This window comes from Aptenodytes patagonicus, chromosome 1 (genome assembly GCF_965638725.1).
Source record: "Aptenodytes patagonicus chromosome 1, bAptPat1.pri.cur, whole genome shotgun sequence".
NCBI lineage: Eukaryota > Metazoa > Chordata > Aves > Sphenisciformes > Spheniscidae > Aptenodytes > Aptenodytes patagonicus.
The window spans coordinates 43,344,693-43,366,627 of NC_134949.1; the positions used below are offsets into that span (position 1 = coordinate 43,344,693).

At 43.6% G+C, this 21,935-nt stretch overlaps 1 protein-coding gene across 1 annotated transcript in view; it reads left to right on the forward strand.

Moving 5' to 3' along the window:
• The first annotated feature begins 12,958 nt into the window (after nucleotides 1–12,958).
• NAV3 (neuron navigator 3) overlaps nucleotides 12,959–21,935 on the forward strand; it is a 576,126-nt gene continuing 567,149 nt past the window's right edge. The window contains exon 1 of the mRNA XM_076333407.1: nucleotides 12,959–13,036. The gene's annotated coding sequence lies outside the window, so the exon portion shown is untranslated. The remainder of the gene's footprint in view (nucleotides 13,037–21,935) is intronic.

The window sequence follows — 21,935 nt, forward strand, 5'->3', positions numbered from 1 at the left end:
GTCATTTCTCTGTGGATTAGGCATGGAGAGAACTGAGGAGTCCCTCAACTTGAAGATCTTAGCTTTTTTTTTGAAGGTGGTCACTCTGGAAAACTATTGCGTCTTCTCACCTGGAAGAAAAATCTGGTACCTCCTGCTCTATTTCTCACATCCTCATGGACTTTTAATTGACATCAGGATGTAACAGCCTACAGAGCGACTGATTAAGTGTTCAGAAAAATGAAAACCATAAGTCTAGACTGCAAACTCTTGGATCTGGAAATCAAATGCGTGCATGGATGACTCATTCTTATTTTCCTGAAAGAAAACCGTACGCTTCCCTTTAACTAAGTTTTATGAGTAAAACACTTCTCACTGCGTGTTCAGCACAGACTATTTGAAAGAACTTGAAATATGTCATGTATTGGCAATGTATCCTGAGCAATAAAATATGCACAAATTCATAAGCACCATCCTCTCAAACTATTTCTGGCCAAATCTCTCTCAGAAATCAATGAAAAACCTTGACAAGGCAAGTAAAATAAGACATAGGGGGTCCCAAAGAAAGAAATACCATTCTCCTTTGGCCCTCTGTATCTTTTTGGCCTAGCTTAAAATCAGCCGGTGAGGTGTTTATGCTGTATGCGACTTTGGATAGGCTATAGGTAGACATACAATGGCTCACACCTCAAACCAACAATCAAAATAACTTTTGTATTTATTAAAGGACCTCTGAACAATTTTTCAGATACACAAGGCTTTTTTTTTTTTTCAATCATACTAATCTGTTTTTTTGGTGTTAGAGTGTTTGGACAGCAAGGGGAATATTTCATTATGTCCCTTTTCAAGAACCATAAATTGCATAGCCTGTCTGTCAAGTGTAAGATGCAAGTACTGTGAATTTATTGTCCATTTTCTGGCTCTGGCACCCATCTGTCATGTGAGCATAGGTAAGTCCCTTCACTTTGTGCCCCTCCTCATCTCCTATACAACCCATTTGGATAGCAAGCTTTGCAAGGCAATGTTTCCTACTTACAACATGTCCACGCCAGATCCCCCATGTTAGCTGGAGGTTAATAGTCATAACATAAATAATGTAAACAAATAAGACATCACAATAATACACTTAACTGTTATTTCATCCCATTCCAAACAATCCCATAGCTTGGCCTGCAGATATTAATTCTTCACTGGTGATAAAAAAAAATAATTCGGAGATATATACCTATATGAGCAATTCACCTCCACCATTACAGAAGGTTACTTTCTAGGTATAGGTTTCCATCCTTTCTTGCCTACCGTGCTTACGTCTGCTGTTCTGGAAGGCGCCTGCCCCTGCTCTCGTGTCTTTTTCACAATCAGTCACAGCTTGATGCTACTGCAGACTTCTTGGTTGTCAGTCAAATTATACCACCACATATGTCCCAGGTTTTTTTCTTCCATGGATGATTTAGATGATAAATACTTGCTGCCTCCTGACCTTGATGCTTCTTCCATTATGTTGGGAAGATAATGGGATGATGTCCAGTCTCTGTTAAGGCACAAATTGTAACTGGTAACATATCCATAGGTAATGCCTTAAATAATATAACTCAGTAGCAGGGAAGCCTTTGATTACCAGAACAGAGGCCATAATTTAGACTCTATATTGAATGAAGAAGGATGACAAAGTGCAGATCACTATGTTAGTGATCAATGTATGTTGGTCTTTATTGCTGGGTAAAAGACGGGTGCATATTGAACTGGTCAGCATTCAAGAAGCTTAGGTTTCAGCAGCAAATCTGTAGGAAATAACATCAGCATGGCAATGATCAGGCTTAGTTCTACCTGGTTTGTCCAAAATGTTCTCATTAATTGAAGACAGAAATGGAATCTTGCTGTGATAGGTAAATGGGCATCCAAAGCCAACAAGTTGTCCAAAAACTTGAGACTGAGACTTATTTTAACAATCTTAAGATTTATGCTTTTGAAAGAAGGGGAAAATTCTTAAACATGCTTTCCTCTTCCCAGAAGCGACTGCTCTGTTTTGTCTGGATTCACTCTAACGTGATTATTTTTCATCTTGATATTGCTTTCAGCAGGCAGCTGGAAAGGCAGCGCTGTTCTCAATGGGATGCAGAGGAGATGGAAACTGGAGACCACTATGTACTTCAGGCTCTCTCACATGGTTTGTCTCATAGTCTCGCAGCACCCCCCGCACGCCAGATTGGATGTGAGACTTCAAATGGTGCTACAAATCTCAAAGTAGAAAGGTTTGGGAATAGCTGATATAGGCAAGGGATAATAATATGGCAGAAGCAGTTTTGGGGTAGTGGTCAGTATAACAGAGCTGAGCTGCAGGTCATGCCCACCTGCTCCACCACCTTTCAGTAGTGCAGGTACCTGCATGCTCCTCTTGTTCTGTTCAGTGCTTCAAGACAAAACAGGTCTTTCTGCTGCTGTTGCCACTGCTTGAGAGGGCAGATGAGAGGTTTGGAGCTGTGCCTGTAGGAAGCTACTAAAGCAGTTCTGGCTTCTTCAGCTCCACACTCACTGGCAGATGAATTTACCTGAAGGCACACGTGGGTCCTGAAGGCACATCTGGAGGTGGAAGAGCTTCCCCAGAACAACTTTCTGCATTTAGTCTCAAAGGAAGAACTTGAGCCATCTCAGAGCATTTCTGTTTAGTTCTATGGGTTTTTTTGGAGAGAGTAATAATTGTAATGAACGCTACCAAATGGGCATTTTCCCTCTACCTTCTTTGATGTAGGACAAGCAGTGAGAAAGTGGCAATCGCTCTTTCTTTGGATTGATGCTAACGTCTTCCTCCAACATTTGCAGTTTATTACAATTTGTATCTTCTTTTTACTGGTCCATCAGTTTGAGGCGATGGCTGGAAATGAATAACCATTTTCCTGCTTTGCATGACCACTGCATCCTCAGCTTTAAGAGGATTCTCTCCCTTTCATGTTTAGATCTGGTATTACATTTTCTGCTTTATTCATCCTTAAAAGACCAGAAGCCTTTTCCCCCCACATTTTAATTTGCTTAGAAAAAGCACATTAATTAAACAGTTACATTTGGTTGGTTGAAGGTTATGCATGTTATTTATTTAGCTGGAGGTTTATCTGGCTGTCAGAATAACTCACTGGAGAGATCACAATTTGATAACAATACTGGTCAACCAATGTGACCTTCAACAGGACCACCTGTGGTGGACCTTATGAGCCAGCCTGTAGCTCTTATCCCTGCCTTTTCTGGCATGATGTTATATGCTACTGCACCTCAGGCACACAGTATGTAGCTTCTGTCAAGCCTTCAAGAGACCAGCAGTGTGATTCAGAAAGTGCTGATAAACATAGAAGATATGACTCAGAGATGCCCATGTTACCTCTTCTTCTAAGGTTTCCAGGGCTGTAAACAAGGGAGGACTGGAACGACCAGACAATCAATTTATGGAACACTGAAAAGGTCAAGATATTGTAATATGCTGTGTTGCACTGAATATATGGGATATTAAAATTCAGATGCTTCATTCCTAGGAAAATAATTGCAGTGGTACAAATACAGAAGCACAGACTTCCACCCTGGTGGCCATTACACAAAAAAATGGATCTACTCCGATCACACCCTGAGAGACAGATTTTTGCGTGATCCTCTTTGGAGGTTGTATTAAGGTTTAGTTGTTCCACTCGAGCAGAAGAACTTAAGCTGGTAACAGTTTGGGATGGAAATATTCTTTCCTTCCTTCTTTCTCATAAATGAAATGATGAGGAAACATTAACAGTCAGATCAGCCTCTGCTAATCTTTTCACTTCAGCAGCTGATGTGACAACGTCAGGAGCCTCTGCTAGATTTTTTTACATCTTATTTTCTTTCTCTCCTTTCTGATCCTTAGTTTGCACTTTACATTTCACTTGTTTTACTGGGGTGAGGAATTCTGCCATTGACTATTGGCTTTATTTTGACAACTCTTCTTTGTTAATTTGGTATACAGACACCCAGAAATTTAGCTAGGAGCCATTTTAATATAAGAGAAAGACCAGGTTTCTGGTCTGTATGCTCCTATATCCCTTACAGGCTTTTGATAAAAAATCCTTCCTCACAGGCTGTGATTTCTAAATCTCCGGTCATCGTTGTATCTGTAAGTGACTCTAAGTGATGCGCATCGCTTTTGAAATCCGTGCCCAAATCTGGACCCACTGTTGCAGCTGAGGCTGCAGCAGGAACACGTGGAACAGAAAGACTATTATAAGTATCTTACAGAAAATACTCTTCTCTGTACACCTCTTTCAGTGTTTGCTCATACTAAGCACTAAAGACCACAAACCTGTATGCAGCAGAACTCAACCATTTAGAAGGGAAATAAATTTGCTACCTATTCTAGAGAAAGAATCCAGACATAACTGCAGGAGAAATGAGGAAGGTAATGTCTGCCATTTGTCTTCAGTTACAGGAATAAATAAGCCCTGCCCCAAATTAAAGCAGAAATTGCTGCCCTGTTTCCTTGTAACTACAAATAAACACAGCTGAAAGAGGCGGGTGAAGTGAGAAGGCTTTGATCCCCAATAAGCAGGGAAAGTTGAAACAGCAAGGGCTTAAAATAACGTAGGGTCACACTGCTAACAAATTGCCCACTTTCCAAATTTAATGCAGAAGCTATCTTAATGATTGACAATATGGCCATCTATACCAAAGGGGATTTCCTCCAGGTATAGCCTGCTAGAAGTCACTCTTGGAAAGCATTTTGTTCATCACCAGTACCCAGAACCTCGTTAGCTGCCGTATGAGTAATCCTTAGCATCTCTTGCCTCCGCTGCTACTTCAATTCCCATCTCATTGTTTGGGTGGCAGAAACCTCACATCGAATGCCCAAGGTCTGGACCAAAGCCCGTATCTTCTTGTTTATTCATGTTTCATGAATACATGATTCATGTTTATTTGCCGTGAATTATCACCACTGACTGTAGGTAGCTTTGCCTCTATCCAGGACTGCGCTTTTGGAATAGGGTAAAGCACTTCTTATGGCTTGAGTGAGTGCCAGAAACACCACAAGACGAATGCTTGCTGGAATTATAGGGTACTCCATAATACTCCTCTATTTGCGGTCACATTTCAAGGGATGTTAAAATATCTAAAAAGGTGATCTTACACATCCTACAGGTTGGGGCAATAGACCTGTAAGGTGCTCAGAAACTTTTGGCAGAAGATTAGAGTTAAAAATACAGAAAATCAGAAGAGAACCAAGTAATCTGAGAACTGAAGAACTAAAGGATTAATAAAGGAAGTAAAACCATGTCCACGGCTCCCCAAGAAGTTTTCTGATATCCATGGCAGACTGGTGAATTTGGCAGAAACATATATATGTCTGCCAGGAAGATCCAGTTATAGGAAAAAAATTCTGTTTGCCCATGAAAACTCTGTTTTCAGTGTGAAAGCTATAGAAGCTCATTTCTAACGTATATAAGGTCTTCTATAAACATTACAAAATCACTCTTCAGGGTACTTTTGCTCTGTGTTACAGGAAGCATATCTTTTATAATGCTTTCTTATTGCTATATTTCTGATATAACTATTTTGCAGTGTTATTTAAACTTAAAAAAAATGTTTTTCTTCTGGTTTATGTTTAGAAGTTTTGGGGCTGTGTTTTTTTGGCATTTGGAAGCAAGTCAACTAGAGAGCATTTTCTGTGCCATTTGAGGTTGAAAGTAACAGCATGGAGTCAGCGAGGGCTATTCAGCAGCCAATTTGTATCCCCAGTTGGGTATCCCTTCAGTTGAATGCAGCTGGTATAAAACATACAGGGTCTGGGGCTAATGGAAACAGCAAAAATTAAGAAAGTGAATTTTCTAGAAATGCTTAACTATAAGAAGAGTTGAGCACGCTGTTGAAGAAGCTGTGGATTTGGCTCAGGGGACTGGAGAGCTTTTCCCTTCTTCAGAGTCAGATTGCAATTGCTGATATAAGAGGAACTGGATGTTTCACCCATTTTTTCCTGTGAAAAGTCTGGTTTTTGACACTTCTAATTTTGCCCATTTCTGGCCATTTAGGTTGTTTTGCAGCCACGGTATGATAAAAACAAAATTGTTGAAAAATTCAGCTATATGTGAAAATGAGACTCAGAATAAAAGATGCAGCTTTACCAGTATTAAAGTTTGGTGTGCTCCTTCCTTTGAATAACTCCAGTTTTAGAGCAGGTATTGGAAAATTAGTAGTGAAGTAATCAGACATACGCCCCTCACCATTCTATAGAAACCTGTCCATTTTGGGTCATTTTATAAGTCCCAGCTGCTCAGTAGAGTGCCTTCTCTGTTAACAGCTAAGAGTGAGGGCGCTGAAGACTCCATCTTCACTGAGAAAACCCATTTCCAAATTTCTTAAGCTATTAGATTTTGAAAAAATCACATTTGCACAGATGCTGCAGGGATGCCTCGCATTTTAGCAGCTCCGCTTTCTGAGGACTCAGTCTTCGCTGCGCACTCCTGAGCACCTCACACCTCCGCAGGCTGGCAGCCGGGTCATGCCTTCCCCACCAGGGAAGAGGGCATGATGATCCCGGCTACGCAGCGCTCCAAGCACAAGGTCAGCCTTTCGCTGTGGCTCTGCTCCAAGGTGGTGTCAGTGTTGTAAATGAAGGAGGAAGCCTTCCTCTCAGTAACTCCCTACATGCTACTTATTTGTGAAGTTTTACTGCCTATACTAACAAGGGGCATAGAAATGAAAAAAATTGCCTACAGAGCATGATATACACAGTATAAGACCATATCGAGAGTAATTAGGATAAAACATCGAGGAGATGCTCATTAAGTGAGCATCATACAACAAGTACACCGAATCTCATGAGCTCATTTAAGAGCATGCCTAGGCATAAGTGGCCAAATTAAGATGGGCAGGCAATTTAAATTGTGCCATTTCCTAATTCTGTAGTGCTTGACTTTGGATTCTTCTTTTAACATAGATGTGCGTGTGTATGTGTGTGTACATGTAAACAGGGGATCAATACACATGATTTGCTTCCAGTGAGGATTACAGCCTTTTGGGGATCATTCCTTGAGCCTTAAGGAAAGAGCTATGGGTCTTGCAGACATTTTGGAGAAGAGACGGTGACAAGACATCCCAATATGGCCAGGAGACCCCCAGAACACAGAAGCTGTATCAATACACTAACAGAAATCTGGAAACTATTGCAACTTTTTTTTTTTCCAACGAGAAACACAATTTCTCTCTCCTACTTCCCTTCCACAACACCCATTCTTGTGAATTTGTCCGTGCCTGGTGTCACAACAAAAGAGTGGAAGTCATTTATCAGGTCACATCACCTCCTGTGAGATGTCCCTGCCACCTGAAAGCAGGATTGCTTCGGCCTCAGGTTCATATGTGTCCTTGTAGACACTGTGACCATACTAGTAGACAGTGACTCTAGTATCACACTGAAGAAAGGGCTATACTTTCATTTGGGAAATACAGCCGCTAACCACTGATATCTGTAATATCAATAGTGTTTCAGAAAACTTTATAACAAGTCCCATTTACTCATTTATGGAAAAAAATGCAGAAGAATCTCCTAAAAGAGCCAGTGACGCAGAAAACAGGAGGCTGTCAAAGCCTGGAAAGAGGGCAGTGCTTACCGGGCAGCTGCACTTAAATGTAAGAGGGGTAGGACAAGCCGGACAACAAACATGATCTGAAATGGCTTATCAAGAAATGAGAGCAACCTCTAGTTTTCATTCTCCTGATGGAGACTGGAATTTCCTATTTTTGAGAAAGATACCTCCCCTCTCTCTCTCTCTCCCCCCGCCCCTTCCTTTCTCTTCTCTTTTCTTCTCTTTTCTTTTTTCTTTTCTTTTTTCTTTTCTTTTTTCTTTTCTTTTCTTTTCTTTTCTTTTCTTTTCTTTTCTTTTCTTTTCTTTTCTTTTCTTTTCTTTTCTTTTCTTTTCTTTTCTTTTCTTTTCTTTTCTTTTTTCTTTTCTTTTCTTTTCTTTTTTCTTTTCTCTTTTCTTTTCTTTTTTCTTTTTTTCTTTTCTTTTCTTTTCTTTTCTTTTCTTTTCTTTTCTTTTCTTTTCTTTTCTTTTCTTTTCTTTTCTTTTCTTTTCTTTTCTTTTCTTTTCTTTTCTTTTCTTTTCTCTTTTCTTTTCCTTTTCTTTTCTTTTCCTTTTCTTTTCTTTTCTTTTCTTCTTTTCTCTTCTTTTCTCTCTTCTCTTCTCTTCTCTTCTCTTCTCTTCTCTTCTCTTCTCTTCTCTTCTCTTCTCTTCTCTTCTCTTTTCTTTTCTCTTTCTTTCTTTCTTTCTTTCTTTCTTTCTTTCTTTCTTTCTTTCTTTTTCTTCCTTTCCTTTCCTTTCCTTTCCTTTCCTTTCCTTTCCTTTCCTTTCCTTTCCTTTCCTTTCCTTTCCTTTCCTTTCCTTTCCTTTCCTTTCCTTTCCTTTCCTTTCCTTTCCTTTCCTTTCCTTTCCTTTCCTTTCCTTTCCTTTCCTTTCCTTTCCTTTCCTTTCCTTTCCTTTCCTTTCCTTTCCTTTCCTTTCCTTTCCTTTCCTTTCCTTTCCTTTCCCTTTCCTTTCCTTTCCTTTCTCTTTCCTTTCTCTTTCCTTTCTCTTTCTTTTAAGAGTTTGGGCTTTTCCCTGAAGTGCGTTCAGGGTGTTACCTCTCCTGAGCATGTTGTGCCCATGGTTTTGCAATGCATGTGCAGCTTCACCCAGGCTTTCTCCTCCTGCTGAACACACCAACCCATGGGGGTGCAGCCTGGAGCTCAGACTGGTGGCTTTAGCGCACGGTGGCCCTCTGCACCACCAGCACCTGCTGTCCTACCTGTCCCGCAGCTTCCACCGGTGCTGTCCTTCTCCTGCTGAGGCAGGGAGGGACCGGGACATCGGGAGCGTGGCCTCACACTGGGCTCAGCAGGGCGACAAACTGGAAAACGCGAGGGAACCTTTCAGCTGACAGTGGCAGGGGAAGGGACGCTGTCATGGTGCCTGAGGAAAGGTGGACGGGCAGGAAAGGGTCTTACGAATACCCACAGCAGGCATCTGAGGGAACGTAAAATTAAAGTGCAAAGGCGCCGATGGACTTCTGGTATTTGTAGATCTGGAAGGAGTTGTGTAAATGTCAGCTACTTGTCCCATCCTGGTGCCTGAGCGTCTTTGCAGAGTGAAGCCACAGAGCTCACCTCAGGGTTCACCTGTGAGTTGTGAAATTCCTGAACTTTACTAGATTATTCTCATTTAAATGTTTTTTCAGGTATTAAAGGTTCAGTGCAATTTTTCATTTGGACATGCAAATACATGATGTGTGTGACATCAGATTACAGCACTTTCCACGCTGAGTAAAAAAGGTTTTTGCATTGTATTTTATAGCAAAAAATACAGAGAACGTGCAGCATGGTTGAGTTAACATTTTGAGAGAAACATTAGTGTTTGGAGTTTTCAAACTTTTTACTATTGCTGTAACAATAAACTTTTGCTTTTAATACAGCATGCTTTGGGGATGAAGCAGCACACTCTTTTGCTATCACTCCACTCCAGAGCCTTATAAACAGGTTTTTGTCCGAGATGGGGATTTAACATACAAAAGGTGCTAATGTATTTGACTAGCAATGTTGTATAAATCTGCATGGTTGGTAGGAGACTCCTTTAGTCTTTGTGGCGAGGTCACATGTCATATGGTGATGTAATTTTGAAAGGACTGAAAGTCCACAGTCCACAGGGATAATATATTAGTTTGCCTTTGTAAGCTTGTCATTGTTTGGTCATTCCACTTACATGAACATATCTTAGCTAAGATAATTGATCGCCTTTGAAAACACAAGACAAGATACTGCAATTTCAAATTACTGCAATGCTGCAGTTATCCTAAATATCACTGAAACAAATTTACATTTAATCTCATGTAAATGACATCAACATACTTGTTTATATCTCATGTAGAAAAGAATTACAATGTAACTAATGTGGGGGGGTTTCTTTTCAAAATTTTGCAGATGAATTCACAGACACCTTGAGAATACTTAGAACAAAGCTCCTCATATACTTTGTTAAATAAGGAACCATGAAGTTTTATATATTAAAGGTATAACTATGCAGTTTATTCTAAAGCTGTCTGAGAATCACCTTTTTATTCTTCACCATGCTTTGTTAGTCACGTGTTTTGCAATAAAAGGAAAAATAGACAATTATTTAGATATTTTCTCTGCAAAACTGTGAAAGTCATTGCAGAAAATCCTTGCTAATATGTAAACTGTTTCAAGATACTTTCTCTGCTCTGGAATGTCACTTCCTAGAGGACAAGAGGACTGGTTACTGTTGCACTGTCAGACAGAGGCTCCTAAAACTGCTTGAAGCATAAGACAGAGCAGCTGAGCCTAAGAAACAGTAAAATATATATCCATTTGCAAAACTTTTTTTGGAAAAACAGCAATCATAGATTAGTTGTCAGCAAAAAGGAGGTGAGAGCCTTGTGCACGCTGTTTTGGTATGGGGGCTCAGCGTGCTGCACTGACGGAGTGGCTGAGCAGATGCGCCTGGACCACCAGGTCTGAGCTCTGTACTGGCATAATGAAATTACTCCACACCACGGTGAAAAATGTTATGCGAACAAAACCATAGTTCTGCCAATATGAACTGCATCTATATTAGAGGCCTCTGCTGGCACATCTCTGCCAGATAAAAATTACACCTCTAACCCAATTAACCTTTCAGGGAGAAGTCTTGCAGCATAGAGTCTGCCCGGATAACTCACTGCTCTGTGCCTTCCACGCACTGAAAGAAATAACCTCCAAGTTACCCACCGTGGGGATTGTCTTTTCTAAAAGATGTCTGACACCTGGGATCTTTCACAGATCTATAGCTTCATTCTCCTAATTTTAAGATAATCAGCCTCCCTCTTGTCCTGCACCTTTAAGAAAAGGCAGCCTCAGATGTCCCATTATGTTTTATTGTGCTTTGTAAACTATGGTCAAAATCCATCCTGTTTTATTCTGGTGGGAATATTGCAAGTTACGGTGGTATTTGGAAAACTGGACTTCTGGACAACGTGGCTGTCAACTCCTGCCTTTTGGTCAGCCCTTTTAAATAGCCTTTGTTATTTCTTAACACTAAGCGCTCGCGAGGCTGCTAGCTGCCGTATTTTTTATGCCTCTCATTTTCTTAAATAGAAATGGCTACCTGAAATGCCAGGAATTATCTGGAATGGGGAAATACCACACAGCTCAGTAGGAGAGGTTTTCTATTTCTTTTGTTTGTTTTTTTCTCTCCTGCATCCAAACATGGCTCTGCTAGCTAATTCCCTCACCTCAAACCCCATGAACAATTTAGGATCTGCTGGAAAGTAGTTTCAGCTGCAGCTACACCAACCAGCAGTGCTGAATATTTGTGCAAAATAAAGAGCTGTGAGGCCTAACTGGCTGATAGTCTGGAAGAGGAAGGTTTTTCAAAGACCCACAGGTGTCACGGGGGCCACTAACTGCAAACCATCTTCCCTAAACCTACCACTTGCAAAGTCTTCTTCCTCCTCTAGCTCTTACAGGAAGAACAGAGAGAAGAAATTCACATTTTTACTCCAGGGGAGGTATCCAAAAGCTTTTGGACTTGGATGTTACTCACTAGTCTTTTTTCCTCTCTCCCTCCCGCTCTTGCCTTCCTTTCTCCTGCAATAGCATAGGGCTCCTTTCCTTCAAAGGTGTTTAAGACAATCATCTGAAGAACTTTTTCTCCGCACTTCCCCCTCCTGGGAGCTGGAGCACATAGGGTGTTAGTCTGCAACAAGGGAGCAAAGATGGGGTTCCCCTGTGCTCTGCGGGCAGACATTTTTCGAGCTAGAATAACTTAGAAGCCCCGTCTCCCATCAGCAGAAACTTGTGGAATATATTCTGTGTGGGCGAAAACTATCCCTTTGGTGGTAGATCCTGAATCAGCCATGGACCTGACACTGCTGGAGCAGAGAGGGGGCTTGTGGTGGGAGATGGCTCACACACAAGTGGGACAGAGCAGAGCAGCACATGAGGGGCGAGGGTGGAGACTGAGTAGGGCAGAGCGAAGTGGTGGCAACGGCTGCCACGCTCTGTCCACTCACTCACGCCAAAGTCCACTACTGCCTGTGAGTGGTGGCTGTTGGCCCAGCTCCATCCGTGGTCATGGTCGGACCTCATATGGGTCCAGCTTCCAGGCTCCAGGCTGCCGGGGAGTCCTGCAGGCCAAGCTCACTTGTCAGGACCGATGGGCTTGACAAGCACTTCAGATCATGAGTAAAGGAACACAGGGAGGATGATCTCTTTCAGAACTGTTTGTTGTCTTTTTTGAGTCTTTTAATTGCAGCAAAAAATTATAGGTGCCGGGCTGGGGGGTGGGGGAGGGGGGGGGTGTTAGGAAGTTTTCATCCCCCCCTCATGCATTTTATACCCTTTCTTCCCTTTTGTCTGTCCTCACCGCTTACGGTACAAGCTCTCAGAGGCCGGGGCTGCCTCTTCTTATCCATGTCTGCGTACAGCGCTAATTGCAACTGAGCCCTGTTGAGGCCTTTGGATCCCGCTCTTACGCGTATACTACTTCATAACGCCTAGGGCTACGCACAGCACATACTTTGCTCCCTTTCCCCCCTGCGCCCCTGCGGATGCCCGTATTTCAGCGCACCCGCGCCTGGCCCCCGCGGGAAACTTTCGGTTAAAAAGGCACACCCAGCCGGCCCTCGGCGGCGGGGGCAGCGGCGCCCGGCGAGCACGGCCCCTTTAAATTCCAGCTGTGCGGCGGGGGGCAGCACCGCTGGCGGCGCGGCGCGGCGCGGGGCTGGGGCCGGGGCCGGCTGCCGGTGCGCGGCGGCGGAGAGCAGCCCGCGGCCGGCGGGGGGGCAGCGCGCAGCCCTGCGCCCGGGGGAGGCAGCGGCTCCCGGCGCCGCGGTCCCTCGCGGAGGCGGAGAGGATGAGGGTGGCTTCTGGCTTTTTTTTTTGCCTCCTCGCGATGATTTCCATAGTAACCTGATCGAGCGGTGCAATTTCGGAAACTGGGGTGGCTTCATTATTATTATTATTATTATTTTCCCCCCCGTTTTTTTTCCGCTTCTCCCCCCCCGCTCCCCGAGGAGTGCCAGCCTGCAGGTAAGGTGCCCCGACCCCGCGGGGGCATTTCCGCGCCGCCGAACTTCCCTGGGCGACAGCGGCGAGGCGCGGGGTCCTGCCCGCGGGGCTCCGCCGTGCGCGGCCGGGGGCGGCAGCCCGGAGCCGGGGCCGCGGCCGCAGCTCCGCCGGCTGCCGGGGGGCGGTACGTCGGGGCGGGGTGCCGCGGTGCGGGGGAGCCCGGCGGGGGGTTACCCGCCGGGGAGACCGCCGAGCTCTTCTTACCCTCTTTGTTTGCTTGTTGCCAGAGAGGGTTTTATTCTTCCCTTTGTTTCTCCCTCCTTTTCTTCTCTCCCCCCCCCCCATCCCTCCCCTGCCTGATTTGTTTCCTTGATCATCTTTCCTTCCTCCTCCCTTTTGTGAGGGTGAGAAATCGCACACACTTTACCTTACCAATCTGCGGCGAGCGAGGACGCAGCCACCCGGCCGCCCGTTCCCGGCGCGGCCGGTACCCGCCGCATCTCCGCACTTCCCCTACCCCCGGCCGTGCCCCCCGCCCGGAGCGCCCCGCAGCCCCCCGCAGGCCCCCGCTGGGGCGGGCAGGGGACAACCCTCGCCGTCGCGTCGGAGAGGAGAGGGGCAGAGTAGCCCAAAACATCCCCTAGCTGGGTGCCACGGTCTGGGGTCCGTCCCCCCGGGGGGGGAAGCACATCGTGGAAACCTGTGAACAGGTTAGTCTAGAAGCTTCTCCCTCCATGACCCGCTCCTTGCCCGCCTGCCTGGGTCCATCCGGAGAAGTTGAGGATGAGGGACGCGTCTTCTTGCTGCTGCCTTGGCGTTGGGTTGGCAACAGCGCTGATGGCCCCGTGGGTCCTGAGATGCCCCCCGGCCCCAGCCCTGCTCCACAGCCTCCTCATACTGCCATACACCGTCTCCCCCACCTGGGTGGGCTGCGCGGGGAAGGCCCTGGCAGGTTTGGGTTAGGTGATGAGGACTTCTTCCAATTGCTGTCATACTCGGTTGGTAGTGCTGTTGCTGTTGCCAGGTGGTAGTCGTTCACCAAGCAGGTCTCTGCTAAAACTTACTCTTGCTTGCTGTCTTCCCTAGCCCTCTGGGTTTCATCCCTAGATGGTGTTTTTGGCTGTGACTCAGTTCGGAGGGGGGGTGTGTGTGTCATTTTTTATATCGGTTTGCACTGAGCGCAATGAATAGATGAGTCTGGTCAAGGCTTTTTGTTTCTGTCATAAGTGATCAATAATCATCTGGTGGTAAGATGATCTTATTACAGAAAAAGCCAAAGTGCACACTGAGAACAGCTGAAATACAAGGTCAGTAACTCTTGGGTTACCGACATTAAACCTGCTTTGCATATTTGAAGATGACGTATTCCTTTCGAAGTAAAGGCAACTTCAAGCTTTTGATGAGCTTTATTTTCAGTGTAAATAATAGGCATAGAGTTAAAATAGGAAACCAGCCTTGCTTTGGAGAAGATTACCCATCCTTAAACATCCCCGGACCTTTTTTAATCTTTTTGTTTAGTCAAGGTGGACGAGGATTGCAGTCCTCTTAGGTGAGAAGAGTTTTTGTTGCTCCCAGTACAAAGGTTGGTTTGTTCCTAGTGCCCGGCAACTGCTACAGGCTTTCCAGACACAAAAGAAAGGCGTAGTCTGTGGCCTGAAGAGCGTGCATGCTAAAAAGGCAGTCAGCTGGAGGGTAACGCAGATCAACAACCAGCTCCGCTGCCGCCTAATAACTAGCTTCATTCCGGGAAATGTAACAGTTCAGTGAGACAAGTAATTTGTGCAGAGGTGCTGGTGGCTCAGGGAGGACCGCCGTAACCCTCGGGTCGAGCCTTCGGTGGCGGCAGTATGAGGAGCTGGGGCTGCGAGAGAGGGAGCCTGGACAGGAGGAGGCACCGGGGGCAGGTGAGGCAACCTTTCCTGGAGAAGGATTCGGATACAGCGCCAAAGCGGGGGAATGCAACGTGAAAAGGGAGCAGGGCAGATAATCAGCAGGGGAAGAGGTTATGTGGGGACTCGGAGTCGAACATAAAAAGCTTGAAGTAATGAGTTTAATCTACGAAATCTAGTTCTTAAATTGTATGTGCTTGCCAATTAGCTAACCATTCTGCAAATCAGAATGGAATTCAGATCGTATCTTGGTAAATGTATTGACTCTGAATTGCTGCAAGGAAAAAAAAAAATCTTTCCTCTTTCCCCTACTGTGGGCTTTAAATATGAACAAAATTCAGATCTGAGAATTGAGGAACCTTTTAATATACTTACTTTCCTGAGTTCACGTTCTATCTAGCCTAGACTCCCACAGTTAAAATCAAAACCGCCTACGGTAATGTGACTTCAGGGGGCCAAATTCAGAGCAGTCGCAGGGCATTTTCACCAGTGAACGCTGCAGTGCATTGTGAGGAGGGGTCACCGTCAGTCACAGTATGGATTAAAGTGCAGGAGATGTGTAGCTGTTACCTTGCAGGGAGCATGCATCCCATACAAAACACTTACAGTACAATGAGGGAACCTATAGCCCTCTTGGGCTCCTCTAATAAACACTTTAATGTTACATGTATATAAAAAGAGTTGCAGCATAACCTTTTTTCTCCTATATTAAAGAGTATGTTCATGTATGTATGTATTAGTTTATGTATCATAACAGTTTTCAAAATGGCTGAATGATATTGATCCAATTAAAAATACTATGAGAGAATAGCTGAAATTAGTTTAAATTTCAGCTTAAGAGAATTGTAAAAATAATGTCAGTTTTACGTCGCTTAAGCAGGTCACTGCCATAATTCATAGGAACTGACAGAATCCTTCTTAAAGCTATCGTTTCACCCGGATTTGACCAGTATGGACTTAGGAAAAGTAGAGAGGAATCAATGCCAGAATTTGCCACTGAGATCAGCACCCTGGGCAAGAATATTTACAGCTGTATTTTGGAGTCTGGGAATGTTTGCTTTAGATGGCTAGCATTAATGTGGATTATACTACAGAGGATCAAAAATTCATTATGTTTGATTGGTAGTGCAGGGATGTACTAATACAGAATTTCTCATTTTCTTAGAGAAGTGTTATCTAATTCATGCTAAATTTTGCAGTTAAGCTCCACATTGAGATGGATCAGAGGTGTGTGGCTGGGAGATGTGTAGCTGTTTTTTTAATAGGGAATCTGACTTGCGCTGATGCGTGTGCATTTTTTTGTACTGGCTGCCTGTGGTATCTCCTGCACGTGTTGATGAAGCAATCTGACTGAGAGCTGTTAGAATTTGCATGTACAGAACTGGTTTGTTTATATGTAGATCAGTTATTACTACAAAGATAAATGTATGCATGGAAAGTTGTTACCACAGGTGGATGCTGGCTTCTGAGAACTGGGTCCCATCTCTTTAAGATAAACTTGCATGTATAATGTCAGAGAAACGAGCAAGTTGGGGGCAAAAATACTACTGTGTTTTTGATTATGTTCTGCATCCAGCTTATGCTAGTCAGTATAATACACATTGCAAGGACCCAACACTATGCTTTCCATTAAAATACTTGGGATTTTGTTGGTGTAAAATCAGAGCCTTACCCACATGCTCAGTGTTTGCCTGGCAACTGTTGTAAGAAATACTATGGTAAAACTTCCTTGAAGAAACATTTTGTAGAAAGACGTAATGTGTAATGGTAATTGCTGTATGCTTTGCTTTTAATCATCTTCTTTAACGTTTCTTTTCTACTCTTGAAAATACCTGCATACAAACAGCACCTCTTTACTCAGTTGTTTTTCCCCACTTTCCCATCTATATTTAGAATCATATCTATTTAATTGAGTGACAAATGTGACGCCTTTCTTCTGTTAACCCAACAAAGACAGATAGGGTAATGGGAGTGTGAGCTGGCCTCTCTTCTCAACTGGACATTAGTGGACCAGGATTCGGCTTTGAGTCCCATCTCTGAGCATCCCCCAAGGCTCACCGGTTCTGGTGCCCTGTGCTTCCAGTCCTCTGGAGCTGGACTAACTCAAGGCATCACAGAACCCCTGTGCAGGGCAGAAGCATTTAAAAAGCCAGTCCTTCTGACAGAGCTTCTTGGTCCTCACCGGCTACTCGGAACACTGATTCACGCGGTTGTCTGCACACAAATCAGGTGTCCCCTGAGGAGCTCAGTGTTGGATGGTGCAAGCACTAACGCTCCCTTCTACGTAACTGTGTACATGCAAGTCAGAAAAACATATGCAGAAGTGGTTTCTTCCAGGGAGTTGTGTGAAATGGAGCCAGCTGATCCTGAGGCCTGATGAGCTTTAACTCCGTTAACTTCTGTGGAAGGAGGTGGTGTTCAGGTCTTTCAGGAACAGGCCAGTAAATGTCACTTACTGCAGTGGCTGGTTCACAGTATTTGTGTTTGAGTGGAGTCTAGAGAACTCAGTCAGGCTCATGGCTCCGTAGAGCAAATGTATTCCACGTCCAGACACTTATGTCAGTAGGCCTGTTTCAAATGAGACAGCAATGTCCTTCTAGACTAATTCCAAGAGACAGAAGGGGAATGTGAGTAAGCAAAAAAGGTCGTGCCATTATGTCTACTGATAATGTTGATGACTTTCCATCTCTGAACTTAATTTTAAAAATAATAATTGTATTCTGTTATATCACAATATACTCATCACTGGTTGGTTTACTTGTACTGCAGCAGTGGGTACTAAGCTGGAATTTGAAACAAAAGTGGTCCCAGTTGGTGCTTGGAGAGTAGCCCACTGATGATACCTTTTAGATGGAAATACTGAAAATAATTGAGTAGTAACTGAAAGCTGGTGAAGTAATAGTGTTAGTAAAGAAAGTGAAGATTTATACTGAACGAGACAAACATTTGCGTAAAGTTAAAAAAAGCCCAAGAGCTATTAAAGATCGTAAGAAAGAATGCTTGACAGAGCTGACAGAAATATAAGCAGTTGTTGTTTCACCAGATTTTAATGAATCTTCTGTCAGTGACAAATAGAAAACTTGAGATTTTTTGAATATTCAGAACCAGGCTCATAGAGAAATAAAATGTAATCCTAGAGTCCTTTTAAGTGGGATATCCTGCAGTGTCCTAAATAATTTGATTTGGAGGAAAAATATATCAAACGTGTTTACATGTCATAAAAACAACACGAGATATTTTTCATAGTAGATTTATTACATTTATACCTTCTTCTATGTGGAAAAATTAGATAAATGCGCTGCTTCTCTCTGGGCTATTGCTATTGACATTTTCACTGGCAAGATGATGGATGCTGTTTGAACCAAAATGGTTTGCTGAAGTCTAGGAGAATCACTGTTTTAGGTTTGGGAAGAAATATCTTCCGCAAGGAAGATGGTACAATCTGTAAATGAAGCATTAATCAAGTTTACAGTTACAAATCTGAAATTATGGTGCAATTACCTTTTTTCAGGAGTAGTTACTGTACTGAGGTTCTGGTTTGCTCGTATTTGGCTATATTTCACAATGATGTCAATTACCTCATACAGAGAAATGTTACTTTTTCTCAAGTGTATATGTAACATCTAGCTTTTTTTGGCCAGTAGGCTCAGTTCCACCTGGCTTTTAAATAGAAGTCCATGTCTGCCTCCGTTTTATATAATGTCAAGTTAGTTGGAAAACCAATCCTGGGTAACACGGCAATTTGGAAGAGCATGTTGAAAACAAAATTGTCTAATAGTTCATTATGAAACATTCTGTTTACTGCAGATGAACAGGTTTTATGGTAAAACTCCAGCTGGACTATAAAACTTTCGTCTTTGGTCTTTGGACTATGTCCTAATGCCTTGTTATTAAGCCATAAAAATTAGTACAGCAAGGGGGAATACATTAAATTGGCAATATTTAAAATAACCTTGACAAACCAGCAGTTAAAAATTGTTGAAGGAACAGCTGATGAATTTGCAGAAGAACCTAAGAAGATAATGGTTGCTATGATCTATTTAAGGACACTGCAAATTCATGCAGCATTGCTCTCCTGGAAGTAGTAAATCCAAATATCCGTACAGAAAGTCTTAACTTTCAACAGACAAAGCTGATTAGTCATCCAAACCACCAAAATAGTTAAAGCAAGAGTCAATATATCTTGGAATATACACTGGAGAATTGCTTTCGTTATGTAAAAGCATTTCAATATGCATAAGGCACCGAGTTACAGTACGAACTATTAGGCAATATAAGACTCCAGTAAAATCACTATTATTTAATTTTGAAGCTTTATCTGCATGTCACAGATACGAACTCCTGTAGAGCTCATATGTTTTGGAGAATGATTTCTTTAAGATACCTCTGAGGAAGCTGAAAAATATAATTCTAAAGAATATAAGAAGGGGGTAACTTTGCATGTAGGAGTTGCCACAGTAAGACTGAGTAAAAGTGAAAGAAAGCAGAGTATACCACATCAGCATTGATGCATGGTGCATTTTCAAAGTGCTTGTTTTGGGATGCAGGCTGCTTATGAAGAGGGGGGGGACACTGATTTTAAGGAAAAAAACTCTAATAGTAATTTATTCTGGAGCAGTAATAAGTGAACTAGGCCATTACTTTGAAGGGTCTGAGATGAATTTGTTTTTATTCTGTTGCTAGAAAACACTGTTTATGTAACCTGTTGTCCTTTCTCTTGAGTATCAAAGCAGTCTGATGGTTCTGTGTCACCGTAATGCAGAGGTAATGAAGGCAAACCTTCATAGTCTGCCACAACATTGTCATTATTTTGGCAGGGCATTGGAGATAATTTCAGCAATGAGGCAAAGAACCTCTGCATTGATAAGCAGGCTTCAAGCTGGACAGCTGGGTAGAAATAAACAGTCCCAAGTGGTCAGATACCAGTTTAAAAACACCCTGCTGAGATTTTTATTGTTTGCAGAATACAGTGCCCAGATCATGAATGACTTCTAAATAAAAGCAATGGCTGTTTAGCTTTTTTTCCTTCCTCCCTCTGCCCAACACTAATCCTCCTAGAAGCTGTGCTAAGGCACATGGAGGACAGGGAGGTGATTCGAGACAGCCAGCATGGCTTCACCAAGGGCAAGTCTTGCCTGACCAACCTAGTGGCCCTCTATGATGGAGTGACTACATCAGTGGACAAGGGAAGAGCTACAGATGTGGTCTATCTGGACCTCTGTAAGGCCTTTGACACGGTCCCCCACACCATCCTTCTCTCTAAACTGGAGAGGTATGGATTTGATGGGTGGACTGTCCGGTGGGTGAGGAATTGGTTAGATGGTCACATCCAGAGGGCAGTGGTCAACAGCTCAATGTCCAGATGGAGATTGGTGAAGAGTGGTGTCCCGCAGGGGTCCGTATTGGGACCGGTACTGTTTAGTATCTTCATCAATGACATAGACAGTGGGATCGAGAGCACCCTCAGCAAGTTTGCAGATGACACCAAGCTGAGAGGTGTGGTCGAGACACCAGAAGGACAGGATGCCATCCAGAGGGACCTGGACAAGCTTGAGAAGTGGGCCTGTGTGAACCTCATGAGGTTCAAGAAGGCCAAGTGCAAGGTCCTGCACCTGGGTCGGGGCAACCCCCGCTATCAATACAGAGTGGGGGATGAAGGGATTGAGAGCAGCCCTGCCGAGAAGGACTTGGGGGTACTGGGGGATGAAAAGCTGGACATGAGCCAGCAATGTGCGCTCGCAGCCCAGAAGGCCAACCGTATCCTGGGCTGCATGAAAAGAAGCATGGCCAGCAGGTCGAGGGAGGTGATTCTGCCCCTCTACTCTGCTCTGGTGAGACCCCGCCTGGAGTACTGTGTCCAGCTCTGAAGTCCTCATTAAAGGACACGGACCTGTTGGAGCGGGTCCAGAGGAGAGCCACGAAAATGATCGGAGGGATGAAACACCTCTCCTATGAGGAAAGGCTGAGAACAAACCCAGGCTGGGGTTGTTCAGCCTGGAGAAGGCTCTGAGGAGACCTTATTGCGGCCTTGCAATACTTAAAGGGGGCTTATAAGAAAGATGGTGGCAGACTTTTTAGTAGGGCCTGTTGCAATACGACAAGGGGTAATGGTTTTAAACTAAAAGAAGGTAAATTTAGATTGGACATAAGGAAGAAATTTTTTATGCTGAGGGTAGTGAAGCACTGGCACAGGTTGCCCAGAGAGGTGGTAGATGCCCCATCCCTGGAAGCATTCAAGGTCAGGTTGGACGGGGCTCTGAGCAACCTGATCTAGTTGAAGATGTCCCTGCCCACGGCAGGGGGGTTGGACTAGATGACCTTTAAAGGTCCCTTCCAACCCAAACTATTCTGTGATTCTATGTTTCTAAAATACTTAATAACTTGTAGTTTTAACTCCAGTTCCATCCTCTTTCACCACCATCGTTACCTGTTCGATGCTCTTTGAATGGAAGTACATCTTCCATGCCTGCATGTTGATGAGATGGCAGCAGGGAGTCATGGCACAACATTCCAAGTTGCAACTTCGGTGACTCAATGGAACATCCTTTGATGATTCCGATTTACTGCCTGTATTTGGTGTGGGTGCTGCGTCTTTTTCTTCTTATCTGACAAAGTTCTGCAAATGGGTTTCACAGAACACAATAACAAAGTGGTTTTTTCCCCCTTTCTTGCTTTTGTCCAGCAAACGCCACCTTTCCTAAAATGAGAAAAATTCTTCAAAAAAGAGAAAGGACAAGCAGCAAAGAAGGCTGAAACTAAGACCTTGTCAGCAGATATGAATGCAGTTGAAGCTAGGCCGACTAAATAAAGCTCCCCTGATTCTGAATATTGAAATGTCCCTTTGAATTTTTGAAAACTTACTTACGTTTCAACACTGCTGAGAAAAGGAAAACCTAATAGGGTGATTGGAATATTGGAAGACCAAAATATTTTACTTAGGGATTTTTTTTGTTTGTTTGTTTAGAAGAAGGGGAGATAGAGCAGGAAAATGATTCATTTCTGGATAAAATTTTAATTTTTTCATTCAGGGC